General features: G+C 48.3%; 1 protein-coding gene across 7 annotated transcripts in view; it reads left to right on the top strand.

Moving 5' to 3' along the window:
* The window catches only part of ITPR1 (inositol 1,4,5-trisphosphate receptor type 1), a 3,145,915-nt gene that overhangs the window by 2,660,113 nt on the left and 464,461 nt on the right, over positions 1 to 21,341 (top strand). The window lies entirely within an intron of this gene.

Raw genomic sequence — 21,341 nt, 5'->3', positions numbered from 1 at the left:
GTAGTTCTGCACTAGATTGATGTAATACAATAGGCTAAATATTTTTTGAAGCGTTCAAAATTCTGAATTCACTATGCACCCTATTGCCAACTATGTAGAAAATGCTCTAATATTAAAAGTATAGTTTGAGTGAAGTGGCGTGCAGACAAGCCTGCTCATTATTATTTAAAAAATGATTACCCCAAACGGGGGTAATTCACTTTCTTTTTTTTAACACTCTTTTAATTAATGGCCACAAAGATACAGAACACAGTTACATCTTCATATGGCAGTTAAAATAAGAAAAAGGAGGAAAAAAAATTCACATGATATATATCTCATCGAGGTGGTAAGTTTACATAGTTTCATCATCATCAGAAATCATGTCACACAAGTACATTCTGAAGGGTCCCCAAATATCTTTAGGTCTGCTCGCCGCTGGGCGGGTAAGGACCAACTGCTCTTCGGCCTCATTGAGATACGTCAGTTCCCGAAGGAAATGTTTCATGTTGGGTGGCGCAGTACTCTTCCATTGTTGTAAAATGCATTTTTGGCCATTGCACATGAAATGTTAAATAGTTTCCTGACCTTTTCGGAGCACTTGCCTATGTCCCCAAACAAATACTTCTGCAGGTTTAGTGTAGGGGGGGTGATTTGTGTAATTTCTTCCAGCATATCCGCCACCTCCCTCCAGAACCGAGCCACCATCGGACATCCCCAGTACATGTGGAATGAACCAGCCTGATCTGCTTTGCATTTGGGACATTCACTGGAACTATCTGGCACAAACTTGGCTATTTTGGCCGGGGTGTAGTGTAGCCTGTTTATAATTTTAAACTGAATCAGGTGCAATCCAGCGTTCAAGGAAACCCTCTTGGTGAGCGAATAGTATCTGTCCCAAGTTTTGTCATCTATGGGGATTTGAAAATCTTTTTCCCACTTATTTTTAACCAGGTTAGTCGTGGGGGAATGTGTTTGGACCGCAGCGTACAGACTGGAAATCCCCAGACGGTTTCCAGACGTTATTAGCTGTATACAAGGGTGTGTAGGGGATTCATCAGGAAAAAGGCCCAGTGTTTCTGAAAGGCAGATCTCAGGCGATAATATTGAAGTATCCTAAGTGGACCCCCACCGAATGCCCCCGTGATCTCCTGCAGGGTCGCAAATTTCCCGTCAACAAACATCGCCCAGTTTCATCTCTTCATTGGGATCCAAAGCCTCGCGCAAGCTGCTGTCGTGTGCTGGTGGCATGTCAGGGTAATTCCAGAGAGGAACCTCAAGGTTATAGGGGGACAACACTCCTAGTCATCTAAATATAGCTCTCCATGCACCAACCGTGCAGCTCCCCGGGTTAAAGTCACATGTGTCTCTATAATGCGTGTCAAAAATTACAGACTGTATATTCGTGGGGTGTGTGCTAAGTTCTTCTATCGCCACGTGGCGGGGGCCCTCGGCCTCATAGTAGCAGTATCTCGAGAATTGGGCTTGGGCAGTATAATTCAAAATCAGGTGCTGCTATGCCGCCTGACGAGTATGGTTCGGTCATTTTTTCCCATCCTATTCTTGGAGTTTTCCCGTTCCAGAGACAGGTTGTCACCATTGATCTAAGTCTATTAAAGAAGGGTCGTCCCGGCCAAATCGGGATATTAACGAATAGGTATAATAGTTTGGGTAGGACTATCATTTTAAGAACCGCTATTCTACCATGTAATGATATCGGCAGGCGGTCCCATAGCAATAGTTTAGTGTTCAAGGCTTGTAGTGTGTTATTGTGATTATTTGTGTATAGCGTGTGCTTTTCTCGTGAAACAAGTATCCCCAGATATCGAATGCTCTTTTACGACCACTTGAGACCACATAGAGAACTGGGCCACCTGGTTGCTGATGTGATAGGAAAAATTTCCGATTTGGCTTTATTTATGGAATACCCTGAGTGTGCATTGAATTCCTGGATCTCTGCCTTAATCGGTGCTATGTTGCTTTCTGGTTCACGGACATATAAAAGTGTGTCGTCCGCATATAGGGAGATTAGTTGAGTAGCGCCCTTCAGATTTATACCCTTATTGGAGTGTCTAAGCCTGATTGCAATCGCCATTGGCTCTATTGTTAAGGCAAACAGTATAGGCGAGAATGGGCAACCCTGCCTGGTGCCCCTCTCCAACAGGAACAGATCAGAGATAGATCGATTGTTCAACACTCGAGCCCCAGGTTTCGTGTACAGTAGTTTCACATATCTAATGAAATTAGGGCCAACACCGAATGCCTCCAATACCGCTAGCAAGTAAGGCCATGACACTGAATCGAAGGACTTCTCAGCATCTAGTGATCTCCCCGGGTCTAATTGGGCCATGATACCAAAAAGTCTGCGAAGATTAAGGGCCGTGGATCTAGCGGGGATAAACCCATTCTGGTCAGGGTGAACAAGTGTAGGGACTGCTGGTAGAAGCCTATTGGCCAACACTTTAGCAAATATCTTGGCATCCGTGTTAATAAGATAAAGTGGCCTGTAGGACGACATGTCCTGAGGTGGGCAACGTGGTTTAGGGAATAAAATTACCAAAGCCTCTCATCGACGGGGGCAGTATTTTACACTGGAGGGCTTCCTCCCAAACCTGTACCAACAGTGGAATGAGTTCCTCGCGGAACTCCTTGTAGAATTCTGTACCCAATCCGTCTGACCCTGGGGCTTTATTGGATGCCAAGTCCTTAATCGCTTCAGCAATTTACTCAGCTGTGACAGGCTGGCCCATTGCCAGGCGGGTCTCCTCAGAGAGTTTCGGCATCGTCAGCGTCACTAGGTAGGCTTTAATTTCATTGTTTGACTTAGTGTCCCTGTTACTATATAGCTGTTGGTCGAATTTAGCACTCAGCAGAACCTCACCACTCGGTGTATGTATGCTCGTAATCCAGTTGGGGTGTCTATCTTGTTTCAGTAAGTTGGACAGTGTCTTGCCCGCCTTGTTGCCCTCGCCATATCTACGGCGCGGACCGGGGCCGCCATATACTGAATTTCCCTAGCAGCTAGCCTGCCAAATTCTTGAAGATGTATCTGTATCTCAGCTAGTGTTGTCTTATCCTGTGTACGAATATAAGCCTCTTCCAGCTTCCCTAATTCATTTTCACTTCCGGTTAGTTCAGCTCCGACCCCTTTTAGAAGACCCACAGATTTGGATAACAGAGTCCCCCTAGCCCAGACCTTAAAGGACTCCCAGACCGTGGAACATCTATCAACCGAGCCCATGTTATTGTCGAGGAACTCCGCAATTTCAATGTGTAGCCCTTCCACCACTCCAGAGTCGCCAAGCAACCCCCCCGGGCATTCTCCACCTTCTGAGCGGTCTGGGGCAATTATGAAATTCAACCTCAAGTATTACCGGGGAGTGGTCAGACAGTGTGCGAGACAGTATTTCACATGACTTCATTGCAGTGATCATGGCGGGGGATACAAACCAGTAATCAATTCTGGACTCTGAATCATGAACCGAGGAATAATATGTGTATCCCTTTCTATTAGGGTGAACCACCCGCCAGGCGTCCTCGAGGGAGAGCTGAGGTAGGATGTTTTTCAGAGTTTGAACAGCCTTGCTATGTGCACGAATGATCGTACTGGATCTGTCTAGTCTAGGATCCATAGCAACATTGAATCTCCACCCCACAGTATGTTAGGAACATCAATGTCAGCAATTAGTTGGTATACATTTGAATAAAGGCTGGGTCGTCAATGTTCGGGTCATATGTATTAACCAGTAGCATTTGTTGTCCTGCAATCGAGCCCCACACCAGAACATATCTACCAAGGGGGTCAGTTTTGTGGCCTGCCAGCTGGAATCCCAAGCCTGGGTGTATAAGCGTGACAACCCCCCCCCCCCCCCCTGGACTGGGACGAATAATTTGTATAGAACCTTGACCTGCCCCACCCAGGCAATATGCATTCATTGCTAGCGTCCACATCATGTGTTTCCTGTAGCATAACAATTTGAACACCATGTCTGACAATGTAATTCCCCACTTTCTTAGTTTTCAACCGATTGTTCAAACCCATAACATTACTCGACAGCAGTCTCACCCTCAATGCGTGATCAAAGACTTGCATAGAAATGTTCGAATATCATCGCAAACCTCTTCGATGCATCTCTCGTATGCCATAGATCGTGTCGGAATCTCTGAGACCACTTGTTTAACCAGTAACCAATAAACATTTTCCCCTCATAACTACCTCAGGGTAAGTGTCCTAAGGTGGGGACCCTTACCCATTTCAAACCATAAGTTGGTATAACAACAACCCAATCCATACCCGTTAACCAGCCCACCTCCCTCATCGTCACCCCCAACTTGACGATGTCTGCCCCTCAACTTGTGGAGTATTCCAGGGGTAGTCATGTTGCATCACATGGCCGCCAAACCGGTTCCTAGCACCCCAGCAATTCACAAATAATGGCTGTCTGCAGTATCAGCCTTTCACGGACCATAAAGCAAGGCCCCCATTAACTCAAAACAATTCTGCAAAGAACATATATCTTAATCTGCCGGGCGGGGTCTGTTTGGCGCTGTTCGGTCCCCTCTAGGAGGAAGGGGTATAGAGGACTCAATATAAGATAAGGCTTTGGTCGGGTTTTCAAAAAAGTGTGCCCTCCCTGCATGTTGGATCCTCATTTTGGCCGGGAACATCAAGGTATATGTGATCTGCCGTGCTTTTAGGAGTTTCTTAACTGGTTCATATGAACTTCTACTTGCCTGGACAGAGGCGGAGAAGTCCGGATATATGTGTATTCGATTACCTTCATAATGCAATGTTCCAGCCTCCCTTGCCAAACAAAGGATTGTGTCTCTGTCCCTATAGTTAAGAAGGCGAGCAATTATCGTACGTGGTGGAGCTCCTGGCTTGGGTGCCGGTGCTAGGGTGCGGTGCGCTCTTTCCACCAGGAAATGTTCCGAGAGCGACTCCGGTCCAAATAAAGATCTGAACAGTTCTTTCACATGTTTCTCCATTTGGCCCTTACCAAAGTACTCCGCCATTCCGACTACGCGGACGTTGTTTCTTCTCTATCTGGATTCAAGATCCTCACACTTGCTCTGTAGTTTGCTCATCGTGTCTTTTATGTGGGAGATGTCTCGACTGTGGTGGGAAATAGTATCCTCATTTACGCTTATCCTGTTCTCAGTCTCTGTGACACGTGCACTCTTTGTCTATTCTGGCCCTCATGGAGCCAATATTGGCCACTATTTCATCCAGCTTGGTGTTAACTGCCAGGAACCCGTTTTGGACTAGTGTGGCCAGTTTATCTTCTCAGTCTGTTCCTTCCAGTTCGCCAGGCACATTGGCCTCCGGATGAGTGTCCACTGTCAGGGTATGATTTGGCGTGCTGGTAAACGTGTCCATTGGGCATTTTTTTTTACCACCAGGATTTTTGGATGCCCTGTTTGCTTTGTTTTGTTCCCCCATGCTGGTGCGGAACTGCGTGTGTGTACTGAGTATGTTTTAGAAGCGCCGTAGGGTTGTGGCTTCCGAAGGTGGCCAGGAGCCTAAGTTACCCGCAGCCCCAAAGTATCAAGTCACCAGCGCGGATCCGCAACACACAAATGGATTGTGTCCTCCCACGTGCACAGTGCCAACCGTGTCTAACACTACTCCTAGGCACCCCGTCCAGCTCTGCAGCGTCACCGAGTTTATCTGAGTGGTTAGGGTGCTCAGAGAGAGGCCGCGTGGCATCCGTATGGTGGCCGTGTGACACCACACAGTCAACACAGAGTGTAATCCATCGGGTTTTTGGACGTGTCTCCCTTGATCACAAGCAATGTTTTGCAGGCTAGGCAAAAGATGTGCGCAATACACGTGGAATCAAAACCCCACAGCCATCACAATGTGCAGAACATACGATGTCTGTTGTGGACCGCCCGAACGACCATCACCGTTCGCACGGCCACGTAGCCTGTAGATTAATTAGCGGTGTGGATTTCATGTGTGTCTGAGTGATGCATCCGCTGGGGCATCCAGCGCATAGAAGAGCTTCAGTCGATAGAGCATGGCAAGGCGCTGTCAAGAGCCGACTTCGCAGCTATTCAGACATACCGCACCCCTCGCCCCCGCATTGCATAGCTTCTTACTTGAGTCTGTGGCTGCGCCGTCTTCAGGTCCATGAGCGGGCGGGAGATCCGCAACTCTGCGCCCAGGGGGGAGGAGGGCGGTGGGTGTTCAGCAGATTGGTGCCGCGAGGTTCGGACTGAGCCGGGCACTTGTTGAAGGTATCAGGCACCTTTATACAGCATTGTACGAAGAGCGTAGGCCCCGCAGAAGGGTAAGGCGTGAAGCGCCAGCGCAGGCTCCGCCCACCTGCGGCCCGCAGATCCCAGCATCCAAGGCACTTGGGTGAATACTCCTGGTGCTATGTGCCGGCCTGTCACAGTGTCGCGTGTCGGCGAATCTTTACATGGCCAGATCTCCGCAATCCAATGCAGCTGCAGGTCCAGATTTTCTCGGGTTGTGGACGGACCAACAGGCAGACGCTCATGCAGGCCTCAGAACGGATCTTTTAGCGCAGGATATTGTGGTGGAGCAGGAGCTCCGGGACTAGGCATCCATTTTCCTTGTGCGCAACAGCGCACCCCGGGTAATTCACTTTCTTGAGTAGTTCCAGAGGAAGATGGAAAATCGCCTAGTCAAAGTAAGTTGGAGTAGCTGGAGTAGCTGGTAAACATTTAATTTAAAATATTTTTGGTTGTTGTCCTAAAGTATTTACTTTTGAATTCCTTGCTCACTGCCGTAAAAAATAGACTAACACTTTGGGTCCCCTATACCATTTGCATGGTGGTTAGATTGTATGTAATCTAAGTTTTCATTAAACTATGTGTTTTTTGAGGGACTTTACATTTGCATATCATCTAACCTCATTTTACACACAAGAATAAGTGTTATCTTTCAGAATCAACACTGGCTAGTGTAAAAGCATCGCTGTAATTGTGTAGCCATGTTGCATGAGGATCATGCAGACTTATCCAAATTATACCTTCATATTATGCGAAGAGATGATAGACAATGTATTAAAGTTATCTTGCTTTAAATATGTTGTTCGGCTTAGACTTTATTAAATTGTCATTACTAGTAATAATTCCACAAATAACATTGCTTAGTTTGTACATGTAACCTCTAACTGGACAACTTATTTTGAACTCTGGTTAAACCTACATTCTATGTTCATTGGGAGATCAGGAATGCAAGTATCCACTTTCTGTAAAAGAGGCCCCATTTTCCATCGATGACAAACCATTAAAAGAGTCAAATGGACACAGCTGCGTGTACCCAGGACAAATGCATTGTTTTAAAATACTATCATAAAACACAATTTATTTCAATGATGGTGAGCTTGGATTTTTAAGAGGTGAATAAGGTCAATAAGTTCAGAAATCTGGTGAGCCAGTAATTGCAAATTCAAATCACTAAAACCACGAACAGCCTCTTGGTAGAGTCATAAGGCCTTTTATAAAATGTGCATCTGTCCATTAAGGATTCTATTAAAAATGGTTCATTGTTTTGAAGAAAGCAGATGTCTTTGTTGATACTAGAGCCCTAGCAAAACAGATAATTTCAGGCTGTACAGACAAATGTGCAACAAAGAAATGCATTTAAAGTGGCAAATAATGGTATAAATGCTTATCTCTAATTTTTGAAAGTTTGTTTCAATTCATTTTCAAAACAGAATATATAATTGAATTCAACAGGCTGTCCCCAGAGACATGCATATAAAAATATATTGATGTGCACATTTTTCATTCTTTTTAATGTTTTAATAACGTGTGCCTGCAGTAACCGAAAATGCTCGATGCTTGTGATTTCAGAATTATCTTGCAATTCTTAATATATAGTTCTTATGCTCCAGCATTGGATCTTTCATAGATTCACATGCTGTTAGAATATTCTTTGTCACCAGCAAGGAATCCTCTTTATTAGTAAACGGTTGTTTACATTTTAAAACTGCTGTCACTTTAGTGGTGTATAAGTCGCTTGGGGTCATATTTTCCCCCAGACAATGAATAGGTCTCTCTTAGCTCCACCCCCGTTCTGCACGTTCAGTGTTGGGATTCCTCAAAAAAATAAAAGCTCCTATTTTTGGGATGATTTTTCCATTATTTCTGAATTTCTTCATGAAGCCAGGAACATCTTCCACCCATCACTGGTTTTGCACCAACTTTCCAGCTCCTCCGAAAATACTGTTTCTCTGTCCTCTCATTGAGGCCTTGGACATATCCGTGAAGTTATGGCTGACATCAGGAAAAATAGCCTTTTCAGGGACTCTGCTACCTGCAATCTGAAGAACATCTATGTGGAGGATTTCCACGATGACTGCCTCTACTGTTTTTATCCTGACCACGAGATGGACAAATGTTTCATCCATCTGTCGTTCTCCAGCGACATTCTTCGAGACTGTAACCAAAGGTTAGTGATGTAGTTGGATGATGGTGCTAGAGCCTCTGATACAACCTTGGTTCATAGCCATGCTTCTCTCATGCTGAGCAGGCCCCTAAAACGCTCTTCATCCAAGAGGTGAAGTCCCACGATGAAGGATCCCGTGGGAAAATGACAAACAATTGTCATTCAACCCTGCCTTGAACTGTCACTTCGCGCATGACATTGTTGATGTCTTCATCTACGGTCCCATCAGTGATGATTTTGTCCACAAAGGCTGCTTCGTCTCGGACTACAAAACTACTGTCAGTGTCTATGCCTGGCCAGTTGACGACCTCTTCGTCTACAACCCAGTTGATGACCCATAAACAAAACAAATCCTCTTTTCTGTCGATGACCTCGTCGACAAACCGTAGACACAAATTCAAAGACAACCTAGTCCATGACTGTTCTAGTGCACCGAACTACATCAGCGCCTGTCACCATTACAACCACCTTCTCTACAGGAAAAAGTAAATGCTTCCTTGTTGAATGCTCCTCGAGACATGTCTACGGCTGGATGTTCTGCTTCTGCGCTATCTGCACTGTCAAGGCCTGCATGTACCCATTCACTGTTTATGCTGGCCCCCTTTGTCCCTGGTCCTACTATACACTCATCAGAGGACATATTGTTCTTTACAACATATCCAGAACAGGACTACAATACTTTTACTTGGCCTCAAGCCTAGGGATTGTATCTCTCCAGCACTGGAATCTCTTCACTGGCTCGCCATGGTTGCAAGAATCAACTTCAAGACCCTCTGCATCGTCCACAAGGATTTTTGGGGCGTGGGACCACTCTACCTCCAACTTTCTCTTCCAAAACATCTTCCTTCTCAAGTTCTCTGCTCATCCACCTCCAATTCTCTGAGGGACAGACGCTTCTCCAAGCAGAGAGTTTGGGGCTAATCTATCTCCTCATCTGGGGCCTCCCTCTGGAACAGCCTCCCTGCCTCTCTCAAAATTGAGCAGAACCACCTTTGGTCCCGGAAGCAACTCAAGACCTCCTTTCTGCTTCCTCTCTTCCTCTCCCCTGCTGATGCACCTGACTGCTCCACACACTGGTTACCCTCTGAACTCGGGGCCAGGCTCCTGCATGTCCAGTTGCCCTTGCACTGCCTCCTGGCTCCCCAGCACTTAAGGGTCTGTATCTGCAACCCTACAGACCCTTCTCTCTGCACTTAGGAGCCACCCACTGGCCGCACTTGTGAGTTAGCTGCACTTCCCACCTTCACCTCCCCCTAGCACTTCTCCCCTTCCCTCTTCCCCACACTTGCGCAATCTGAATGACACAAGGCTGAGTAAGATTGTTATTTTATCCTCCCTTTGTTTCCCCCTCCTTGTCTGTCTTGTGCCTAGAAACACTTGTGTACATACATATTATAAATGCCACATCACTGCTTCGTCGATGGGGGGGCTGGCCACGACGATGGTGTTCACGGTCACAACAACAGCTACTCTTAGAGTGTCACTGCCACCAAGACGGGATGCCCAGGAGAAGCTGGTGCAAATTTATATGAACTCTGACAAGGATGATCTGCCTGAAGATTATTATTCTGATCACAAAGGGGATAAGGGACCCATCTCGGTGGGTGGGGGGTCCCCACGGAGGGAGCCCGTTTCACCGCCTCGCCAAAGAAGCTGCATCAGTCCTGAACCGCCACCACTCGCTCCTTTCACGCTTCAACTGAGGGATATGTCCTTGGACATACTAACGCTGCAAGCGCTGGTCTAGGAAATCCAGCAGAGACTGCCTCCCACACCGGGACCTATACTGTCTAGGAGCCCTCCAAGTCCACAGCATGGGAGTGCACCCCGCACAAGCGCAAGGCAAAGGACCCACCAGGCCCAAGGCGTCAACCGAGACCGACGCCTCCACCACTACCACCACCAACTCTGGATTTGACTCTGACTGGGGACCCGGCACCGCCCACTGGCACGGATACAGCAACTACGGTCACGGACACCAACGAGGCAGATTACTTCGTACCAGCAGACTGGGAACCATTGGTTGCTTATGAAAAACACAAGGACTCTCCAACGGATGAGGTCAGCTCGTTTCACGCTATGATGCCCAGGGCCTCGGAGCTGTTTCATCTGGTACCTGAGGAGACTAAAAAGGAAGGATTCCTTTACCAAAGACGTGAGTCCAGACAGAAGACCATCATGTCTGTCCTCTTGCTGGACGATATCTGGGAGGAGGGCTTGGCCCTGATGAAGACCCTGAGCACCGCTTTGCCCAAGCGGGGTAGACTTGAGAAAGAAATACAGGGTTGTGGATTCGGCCCCCAAGGGCCTGAGGTCCCAGCCTTCACCAGACTATGTGGTCTCAGCCGCGGCCATGCAACAATCGGCGAACCCGTCCTTGATGCCTCCAGACCAGGAGGGGAAGAAGCTGGACACAATGGGGAAAAGGATCATATACACTGCTGCCAGCACCATTAAAGTGGCTAACGCCCTGGCCATTTTGTCCTGCCATGACTGGGAACTATGGTATAACCTGGGCCCTATTCTGGACTTCTTACCCAAGGATAAGAAAGTGGAAGCTCTGGCACTGTTCAAGGAAGGGGAATTGACATCTCCATTACAGTGGCAGTAGACCTTGCAGACACAGGTTTCCGGCAAATGTGTAACAGAGTCTCTCTTCGGCAGCAGGGATGGCTCAAAGCCACCAACTTCAGACCAGACATTCAGTCCAAAGTGTTGGACATGCCATTTGATGGTGAGAACCTTTTTGGCAAGACAGTCGACGAGCGCCTGCAAGTGATCAAGCGGGACACTGAGGCCGCACGTTCACTGGGTACCCAACAGCAACGTCGGTTGTCATCTTTTCGTTCCTCGATAGGAAAGTCAAGCAGGTCCTCCAAGGGATTTAACACCCCTTATTGAAAATCTTATCGCTCCAGGAAGCAAGAGGTGTGTACAGGGGTCGGTCGCTCACAGGCATATGGTAGTGGAGGACAGTGTTGGCGCATCCCGCACAGCAGGGCCCCGACACTTAAACAGACCTCTACCGCCCATGGACTCGGGCCCCCACTTGTGCACTTGAGGTTCATCAATGCGTGGAAGACCATCACCACCGACAGATGGGTGCTGGTCACTCTCGGGCAGGGGCACACCTTGGAGTTCCAACTCAGGTGTCCTTGTATTCCCCCTGTGGCTTGTCAAGAACAGGACGTGGCACAGCTGCCGCAGGAGGTCCACGCCATGTTATAAAAATGTGAGCGATACATTTGGAGTCATTGGCGTGTGCAATCCACCGTGGGTTATGCTGGGGCTCGTGCAGGCAGGGCTATCACTGGAGTCCGGAGAGAGATTGTAGAGGTATGCCCACGTCGTACACTGAGACATACAGACTACAGCTTTTAAACATACACCAGTGTCGTGATTGGCCTTTCTTCCTGTGTATTCATCTTGCCTGGCTGAGGTATGTATGTAGTGATGTCATTTGTGGAATGTTTGCTGTAAGCCTGGAATGTTTGGGTCTGAATACAGTTCCACCCTAGGCAGTTGAGTTATGTGAGGCTAGGTGGTGGGAGCCATTGGGTTCCTGTTATGAGTACTTCCTAATCTCCTGATGAACCTGACTACATCTGATGTAACTGAAGAACATGAATAAAGCAACTGAAGATTACCTGACAACTTGACAGTGTATCCTTTTAAGTATAAAATACCTAAGTATCTGTCTTAACATCTTGGCGACAAGTCTGGTCTTGGAGAGGACCTGGATGGACCCTGGTGTGAGCAGGTAACTGTGTTATGGTCCAGGGAAAGGAGAGAGGAGATGCTGCTGTGGGGGGGGGGGGGTGCAAGCTGGAGGAAGTTGAAGTAAGACTTACATAAAGACAGGGAACCCACTGCCCCCCATGGTCCATAAGGAGTCGCACCACCCAGGGAGAATTGAATGAGGCAGTCCTGTTAGGCTGCCAGGAGGCCAAGCCCACAGGGCGGATTATAGGAGGCTGCCCATTAAAGGACACTTTCCTGGTGGCCACCCCGGAGGCAGCAAGGAGGGCGTTCTGCCAGACACCCAGAGAGATGGAAGAGAAGCTGCTCGCTCAGGGTGAAGTTAGGAGAGTCCTGGCAGAGTGAGGCGCTCAGTGAGGAAAAGAGAGACATTTCTCAGCTCATCTTTACTGTGACTGTTAAGCTGCCAATGAAGGTTCAGGTCGCCAGGGATCGCACTGTGTGTTTTCAAGAGACTACGTCACATGGCTGTATAGCAGAAGTTCTCTGTGAAGTTTAGACGTTTAGTGCGCGCGTCCAGCAACTGGCACCATGTGTGCCTGAAGGGCTCTGGGAATAGCAGAGCATGGTGTTTTGGACCATCCGTGGGAGGTCCTCGGAGCATACCCTGGATTTGGGGTGCATTCGTAACAACAAAGAAAGAAAGACAATGTCGTACATCCTGGAATCTGGGGTACACTGTGAAGCATGAAGATAATTGCTGCCCCGTCATGCAGTATGTAGCTGCACAGGGTTGCTGTGAGGGGTCGGCCAGGACGACGGTTGGCGGGCATGCGCTCTGAGTAGCTTGGTACCTCCTGTGGAATAGTGACGTCATCTGGCCTGCTGCAGGAGTTGGCGATCAGTTGAAATGTTGGGGGCGTGATGACTCCTCCAGTGTATTTCAACGTCTTAGGCACTCCGACGCCTGGCGTAGTTTTTCTGTGCCGCCCAGCAATGTGATATTGGAATAAAGCACCTCTCATCGTGCCTGGTCGTGACCAGGAAATGAACCTTGCATTGAACAGTGAAGCGTCTCGTGAGACTGTGCTTCGCCAGCATGGGGTCTGGCATGGATTCACATGCTCATGAATATTCCCGGTCATCAGGCTGGGAATCCTCGGTGAAGAAAAAATAAGTTTAGTTTCTGAACTGTTTTTCTCCGAACAACAATCACTGGTCTCTGTGTCATACTGCCCCAGCCAATGACTGCCCTCTACCTAAGCCCCTCCTCTGGAAGCCATCTTCAGATTTTTACCACACGTTCAAATGCTGGGAGTCTTCGTGCTATAGCTCTCGAGCTTTTACTGCGTTTGTGATTTCTCTAAGAGTTTGCCCTTATTTTTTCAGTCAATCGAGCCTCAAGCTCCATCGATCCTTCATCCTACTAATGAGGACCCGTTTTTCTGAACTTTCTATGCCCCTCAAGGGCGATTTTTATATTTTTTTTATTTTTTTTTGTCGAGTTACCTTCTTGGAGTATTCCAGAAGATTATTGGATGCCTAGGACATGGCTGAAGATAGAGGAGGATTTGCCCAGGATGCGGCCGACGGAACATTTTCCTGGACGGTGGGCGCTCCCTGTGCTTCTACTGCAGTGGTCTTCAAATTTTTTTGTCCGGGGCCCCCCTGAGCAAAATTTGGCCACCTCGGGACCCCCCAGAAATGCCAAATGTACAGTATATATTGCGTGCCGTCACCTGCTCCCATCACAGCAGTCACTGGGCTCCCTCATCCCACTCCTACCCAGTCTCTGGTCTCTCCCCACCCCATCACACATCCTGGGCTCTCCACACTCTGCTCCCACCACTATCCTATGGTTCCCGCCCATTGTGCTCCCACCATAGTCCCTGGGTTCCCCCATCCCATTCCCAACACAGTCTGAGGGGCAGTGGCAGCTGGTCATTTTTTTCAAGTGGAGGGGCATAACTATTTCCCCCAAAAATGCCATAGCGACCGAGCATAGTGAGGAAGCCCGCACCAATAAAGGGGGCCTTTAAAAGCCCTATTTTTTAAATAATGGGTTAAAATTTTGCATTGTAGAGCATACTTTAAAAAAATATGGCTAAAAAGCCAAACAGTTTGCAATTGGTGCTGGGGGCCCAGGGGGCAGGCATGACATTTTTTACTGTACATCTATGATAGATGTCCAGTAAAATGCCTCTGGGCCTAACATAATCAACATGATTATGTGTGTATGCAAGGCGCTGCACATTCATACATCAATCACTCTCTCATTCACATGAGCATCTATCACCATACACTCACTCATAACGTAGGCATTCACGATCCATACATATTTTTAAATAAAAACAATTACCTTAAACGTACCTTCTGCATTGGCCTGCGTATGGGTGCTGAAACGCCCTGCTCCAGGCTGCTCTGTCCGTATGTGCGAGGAGGCGCAGGAGCTCCCCCTCGGATATACAGATATGTAGTGCCCCAGCCAGCATTTCCAATGAGCTATGCAATGCTGGCGAAGCAAAACGCCCCAGCACTTGTATGGCTCAGTGAGCATGTGCGGCTGGGGAACTAAACTGAACTGTCAAAGGGAAACAGTGTTTCCCTTTTGACAGTTCAGCCAGCCCAGGAGCACTCCATCAGCTGGAAAAGCCAGCTGAGGGAGTGCGCACTGTTTCACTGGGCTGGCTCCTTAGCTCCTCCATAATGGGTAGGGGCTACTGGGTGGGCGCCCCCTAGCCATTATGGATGAGCCGCCAATCTCGGACTGGCTTATAGGGCAATGCCTCTACCAGAAATGTAAAATGCTAGTGTGGGCCAGTCAAAATGGGCCACCATTTTGGCCATTGTGGACCAGTTCGATGAGTTACTTAACTATGCAGTTAGTAATTTTCACCATTGTTGCTGAATATATCACAATTTACTTAAATTTTAACACAAAGCACTACCTTGGTTACTATTGAAGCAGTGGGCCTCTATACAACCCTGGCGGTAGCTGTGCCGGTAAAACCGGCACGGCTGCCGCCGGAGTTGCATCCGGGTCCGGCACCCGTGAATGGGCAATTACCGGGTCATGCCGAGTTAGGCGGACATAATTGCCCTTTCGCAGGTGCCGGTACCGATAGATCCCCATTCCCATTTGTGCCCCACAGGGCTCAAATGGGAATGGGCAGCTTGGATGCACCCGCACCGTTGATAGCGGTGCCGGTGCATCCGACGAGCTGTGCTCGCGGGTGCCGCACGGCCTGTCATGTCAGACGTGGTGGGCTGTCGGTCACCCGCGAGCACAACTCTTACTATGGCGGTACGGTAGCAACGGTGCCGGTAGATTACCGGCACCGTTGTTACCGTACCTCCATAGTTGTAATGAGTCCCAGTCTCTGACTAAAGGAATGAATATCCATTTACAACTGTGGGCCACTTTTTCATTGTTGCCTGAGACAGTTTCATTCTTCAGCCTGACCATGTGAGCCGCCCCTGCACATTTCTTCCAATCTAAAAAAAAAAAAAGAATTTTTTTTTAATATTTCATGCTGAACTCTCAGGGCCCCCCAGCAATGCACCAGCGGACCCCTGCGGGGTCGCGCCCCACAGTTTGAATACCGCTGCTCTACTGCCTGCACACCGACCAGACGCACATGGAGGAGGCCTGTGCGTTCTGCAAGGACATGGTTCCCCACACCATGATGGACCGTCGCGAGCGGCTTACCAAGTGGCTTCAGTCGGGTGAGTCCCGATGACCCAGCCACAAGAAGAAATTCAAGCGGTTTTCTAAGACCTTTTGAGGGCGCCCCGGCGACGGGGGCCCAACAGAAGGTAAAACACTGCGAGTCCGTGGGCACCAGGAGCACCGTTGGTGCGGGCTCCTCAGCGGCCAGGACGGGCGCAGCATCTCCGGCACCTTTGACCATGAGCCAACGGTCCGGCTCGGCGAAGAAAAGGAAGTTGGAGCACCCGGGTAAACTTCTGGAGAAGTCCAAGTCTGCTCTGATGGAGAAGCCCAAAGGGGAGCATGGGGCTGACCCTCCCCCCACGGTGAAGGCCCCAAGCATGACCAAGGTCGTTAGGGCCCAGATTCACCTGGCGAAAACCTCCATTGAAGGAGTGGTGGCGTCCCTGACGAAGGCCGTTGATACGGGTTCACAGGACATGGGCCCCAAAGCGAGAGTTTGCCTGCCGGCCAGGAGGGAATCATCTTTTTAGCCTGTAGAGAAGACACCGGTGAAGACGATGCCGGTCATCTCCCAGAAACCGTCTCCCCTGATTGAGAAGAAGGGATGGGGGCACAGTAGTCCTACAGGGAATGGACATCTCTGAGAAGGAGCTTGCTGTTCTCAAGACCGTCTTGGACCAAAGATTTGTCGAGGCCAGGTCCTACGGGAGGGAGCCCAACGAGGCAGATGTGGAGAGTGACAGAGACACCAACGAGGAGGAGCAGGTCGTTCGGGAGCCGGAGGACACTATGCCTCTGCCGCCGTCCCTTGGGGAGCACTACAGAAGATTAAGACTACAGGTATGAGCAATAAATTCCCTTTGGTATCAGTCTGTACCACAAAGATTTAGTTGGTAGCTGTGGCTAAGCAGTCAGACTTATCTCAAGAGGGAGATGAGCAGTATTCAGGGTTGGGTTTACACAATAGGGCTACAGTACAATGGTACAAGGAAACACTGACCAAAGCTTTGTATTAAAAAATATATATATATATTTATTTTACACACTTCTAGTTCAACACATAAATCACAGTTAATAAAGCAAGTTAAATCAGTCAAGAAAAGTATACACAACTCCCTGGTTAAATTGTAGACAAGTTTGAGCAAGAGTGAAAACTGAGCAAAACGGCACAGTGAAAACCAAACACAAATGGCACTCTAGCAATTTCTCACGAGGGAGGGAAAACACAAGTTATACAGTAATATCTTCTTACACACCCCAGCAACACTCCCCAAATGTTTGTGAACAAGTTTAGTCAAGGCAGTACTTAAGTATAGAGGATACGTAAATAAAAACCGGGCAAAATGGCACTTCACAAGTTTGAAAAGAGGGAAGGAAAAGTGGTTTAGAAGAATTAGGTGCACCAACACATTTCTAGTTGAGAAGCTGCTAGGGAGAATTCTCATTTATTGCTAATTTCCCTCACCTAGTGAGTCCCCCAGCAACTTTGCTGGATCTCCGAAGTTTATTTTTTTCCACTTGGTAAGAGTGAGAGCTTTCCCCCCACTCTTCCCTATGTTTTGCTATGTGTTTCTACCTGTTTTTGTGATTGTGGACTCTGAATTACACCACTTCAGTAGCCCCCTTCTTTTTGTGTGTCGCACAGCACCTTCAGTGCCGTGGCACAGGGTTGTCTTTGAGACTTCCCTCGACTCCATTTCTGAGGCGACTACTGTCCCCCAGAAAAGGGTAAAGTTTCCATTAACTTTACTTAGTCAATCTACCACAGATCCAGTACTCCCCATCTTCCATGGTTTACTGGAAAGGGTTAACTTGTATCCCTTTTTATCTGTACCTCCTAGAGCATTGTTTCTCTCTTTTAACATTTAGACTTGGCTGGTGGCAGTGGTATCTACCCTAACTTTTCTACCGCGATTATATTAGATAAACGTGGTACTGTTCTTGGCTTTTATATTAGCCTCGAACAGAATCCCGCTTGACCAAATAGTCTTTCTTTTGGCTCCGCTTGGGTTTATTCGCCATTTCTTTTTGTTAAAGTCCTTCTTGTGTTTTACTTTGCGCAGCAAACTAGGTTCGCCTTCTTTGTTCACCGTCTTTTCGCAGGCTTTCTGTTCAGAAGCCCTCCATCAGGCGCCTGGGTGTCTAGGTGGGCTGAATGTGAGGGAGGGGTGTAGTCACCCCCTGCACAGGGTATCCTAGGAAACCCAAGTCGCACTTTGGCATGATTGGTCAGGGTAGTTGTCCGGGCTGGACAACCCCCGTGCTGGGTGTTAGACAGCCAGGCTATGTGAATGGGGATTTTTCGCATAAAAGGCAGGTCTCTTGGGCTAGAGGTCGGATAGTCACCACTGGAACTACAAGAGAAGCGGAGAGAACGACGGCTGCTGCAACTACCCCGTCACGGTGAAGCCCTGCTGCAGTCCTGAGCTATCTACCTTCAACGACCAGAGAAGATCCAGTCCGGAGTCGTCTTCCCTTGAGCTTGGTGGGGATAACCAGCTCATCTTCTACAGCCAGAGGATCCTCTTCCGTGGTCGAAATTGCTGCACATTGCTGTAGTGGTCCGGATAGCCACCTGAAGAGCCTCTCCTGTTTTTAAGGAGCGCACCTTTTATTCCTTGTCGCTGCTGCCGGCCTCATCCCTTTGTGGTGCAGACCCCCTTCAGACGTCCTCCTTCATGACGAAGCTCCAGGAATCGTGGGTCTGCGGGAAACCAACAGAAACAATTGCCAGGGCACCAGCTGCACCATTGGAACAAGTTACTGTGTTCTGTTGAGGAAACTGGGTGAATCCCTTTTTCTTCATTTCCAAGGCTTGCTCTTGTCTTCCCTCCTTCTTAGAACATTTGCTTCCGAACATTGACAATATCGAAGTACTTTTGGCTACGTTGAATCATGAACTGTCTGACCGTGTGATCTTCGGCAACTGGCCCCGGTGTCTTTCGACCCTGGCTCGGGCCCTTTGACTTTTGAACTCCTGTCTCTGAATGTTTCTTGATTCTGCCTGCCTAACCAAAATATTGCCTGTGATTTCTGCCACCAACTCCCTCTGGGTATCTAAGGTGCTAAGTGTGTTTTTGCCCCGGTAGCATTTCATGTCACGGATACGCGTTTGTTTAGTAGACCGAACTGTCAAAAAGTGATTGCAATCGTATTCGCGGTAACGTGTTTTGTTCGTAACACTGGTTCATTCAAACACAGGGTACTTACCTTGAGACTTACTGTACAAAGTGAATTGGTTATTTGTAGTATATTTAACATGTGGTTTTTATTTGAATTTAATAAAAGTGTTGTGTTTATAACAAATGGTTTAAGAATAAATGTACTTATATTTTTCTACCTGAAACCTTGAGTCAGTGTTTGCTTGAGTCACAGTAATTGTGGTCCCTTTGTGTTATCTCTGCTACTGCTCATATACTTTTGGGATGAGCCTGGCAGCTCTGCCAATGCTACCACTCTGACTTGGTAGTACAGGCTTGTACCAAAGGTAAAACTTGTATTACCACCTGTTGTCTTAATCGTGTGTAGTGGTCCCTAAGGGCACTGCACGGGATTCTGCCTAACAGAAGCAATCTAGAGAAGGCAGTTTTAACGAATTCAGCCAGAGTCAATAGGCCGGTGCCAAAGTCAGTGGTACAGGGCAAAGAGCCCAGGAGCAAAATGTTCTTGTAGCTGCAGTCAAGCCTTTGGTTAACGATTCGAAAAGGTGGATGCAGAAGGTGAAAGACAATGTTAGATGATAGGGGCGGCCAACCCAACAGGTAGGTAAAGGATTTAAAACACCTTTAGCACTACCACTCGAAAAAGGGAGGCCTGGCGGAACAAAGTACCTTAATATGAAGAAGAGGCTTCTGCGGTGGCGGTTGTTCCTGGTAGTTCTTGCAGTTCAGGGGATCCAGCAGAGGAAGAGGGACTCTCGTCGTGGAGAAAGGTTCGAGTTACTGCACTACCCAGGGATGAAACCAGCCGTGGTGCTGCCCAAAAAATAAAATGTACGCTCCTTTAAATCGCCGTCCAGGTGGACGGGTGACTGGCTATCCGGTCTCCGAGTGCAGGGCACTGGCGATTTGATCAGGGCAGGTCCAGGAAGACGATTGGCAAACTGGTTGGCCACACCAGCTCAAGGGAAGAAGGCTCTTTCAGATGAAGATCTCCTCTCGTCGTGTGGCGAAAAGTGGTGAGATGCTGCAGCAGGGCTTTGCAGGTGTCTTTGGCTTCTCTCCTATTTGGTTCCTCAGTTGTTCCAGTGGCAACGTCTTGCTCTTCCAGTCCTCAGGACCCTACTTTTATGCAAAAAGACCCCCATTCATACAGCCTAGCTGTCACTCACACAGTGGAGTGGTCATCTTGGCGGAAGACCCTCCAACCTATCAGGTTAGAGTGCGACTTGAGTTGCTGCGGCAACTCTGTCCAGGGGTCCTACTCCCCCTCCCACACAACGAACCCACCCCAGATTCGGTGGCGCCGAAAGGAGGGCTTCTTGGTAGAAGCCCGCCAAAAGGACGAGCAAAGGATCCCCAACCTGGGTTAGGTGTTTAGAGAAAGACACGAGAAAGAATTTATATTAAAGTTCTGACAAATAAAACCAACCGAAGTAAAGTTAATAATAAAATAAACCTGCGGTATGTTAGAGGCTGTCAGAAAAAGTGGTAGCCTCGAACAATGGGAAAATCCCATAGGAAAATATTTGCGGTCGAATATTTTCGGTAGTAACCACTGCCACCAGCCAGAAACTTTTGAGAGAGGGACTGTACGATACCCTCTCGAAAATGAACACCAGGGAAAAACTATTAACCCTTCCCAGTACCTCCATAGTAAGATGGGTTGTACTGGTTTAGTTCATAACTATTGACTAGTAAAGTCAATGGGGACTTTACATGCCCTGGGAGACATTAGTCAGTCCCAGGGTATGGAGTCTATGTTTGGGGGTCGCTACGACACCCCTGTGTCACTGCACGGAGGGTGCTGTGTAACACATGTGTAAAAAGATGGTTCCTATGCGGGTGAGATAAACCCCATAGACATTAAACACAAAAAATAACCTAGAACACACATAGCAAATATGCCTAAGAGTGGGAAAAAGGGTCACACTCTTAGCAGGAGAAAATAACAAACCCTTCAAATCCAGCAAAGCTGCTGGGGGACTCTATAGGTAAGGGAAATTAGCCATAGAATGAGAATTCTCCCTAACACTGTCTATTCCACTGCAGCCACCGCAGCAGCCATCGCTGCCTCCGGCGGACATCTCTGTGGACATCCTTCAGGCGCTATACACTCTGTTCTCAGAGATTCGGACAAGGATGCCACTCGCCAGCGGGAGACCCCACAGCACCTGGGCCGTCGGGGGATCCCCCGCTCAAGAAGAAGAGAGTTTATCCTCCACCTCCTTACCATCCATCCCCTCCCTCCGCCCCACCGAGGGATGAGACAAAACCGGATAAGGCGACGACGGGCACGGGTATGGACGACTACGGTCTAGTGGATCTCCCATCCCCGCCACCCAGAGCCTCGCCACCTGACGAGATTGGCTCGTTTCACTCCATGATATGGCGGCCCTCGGAG

The sequence above is a fragment of the Ambystoma mexicanum genome, chromosome 2p (genome assembly GCF_040938575.1).
Source record: "Ambystoma mexicanum isolate Mex_15411 chromosome 2p, UKY_AmexF1_1, whole genome shotgun sequence".
Classification (NCBI taxonomy): domain Eukaryota; kingdom Metazoa; phylum Chordata; class Amphibia; order Caudata; family Ambystomatidae; genus Ambystoma; species Ambystoma mexicanum.
Note: the sequence above shows the minus strand (reverse complement) of the source record. Positions and strands in the feature narration are given on the sequence as shown.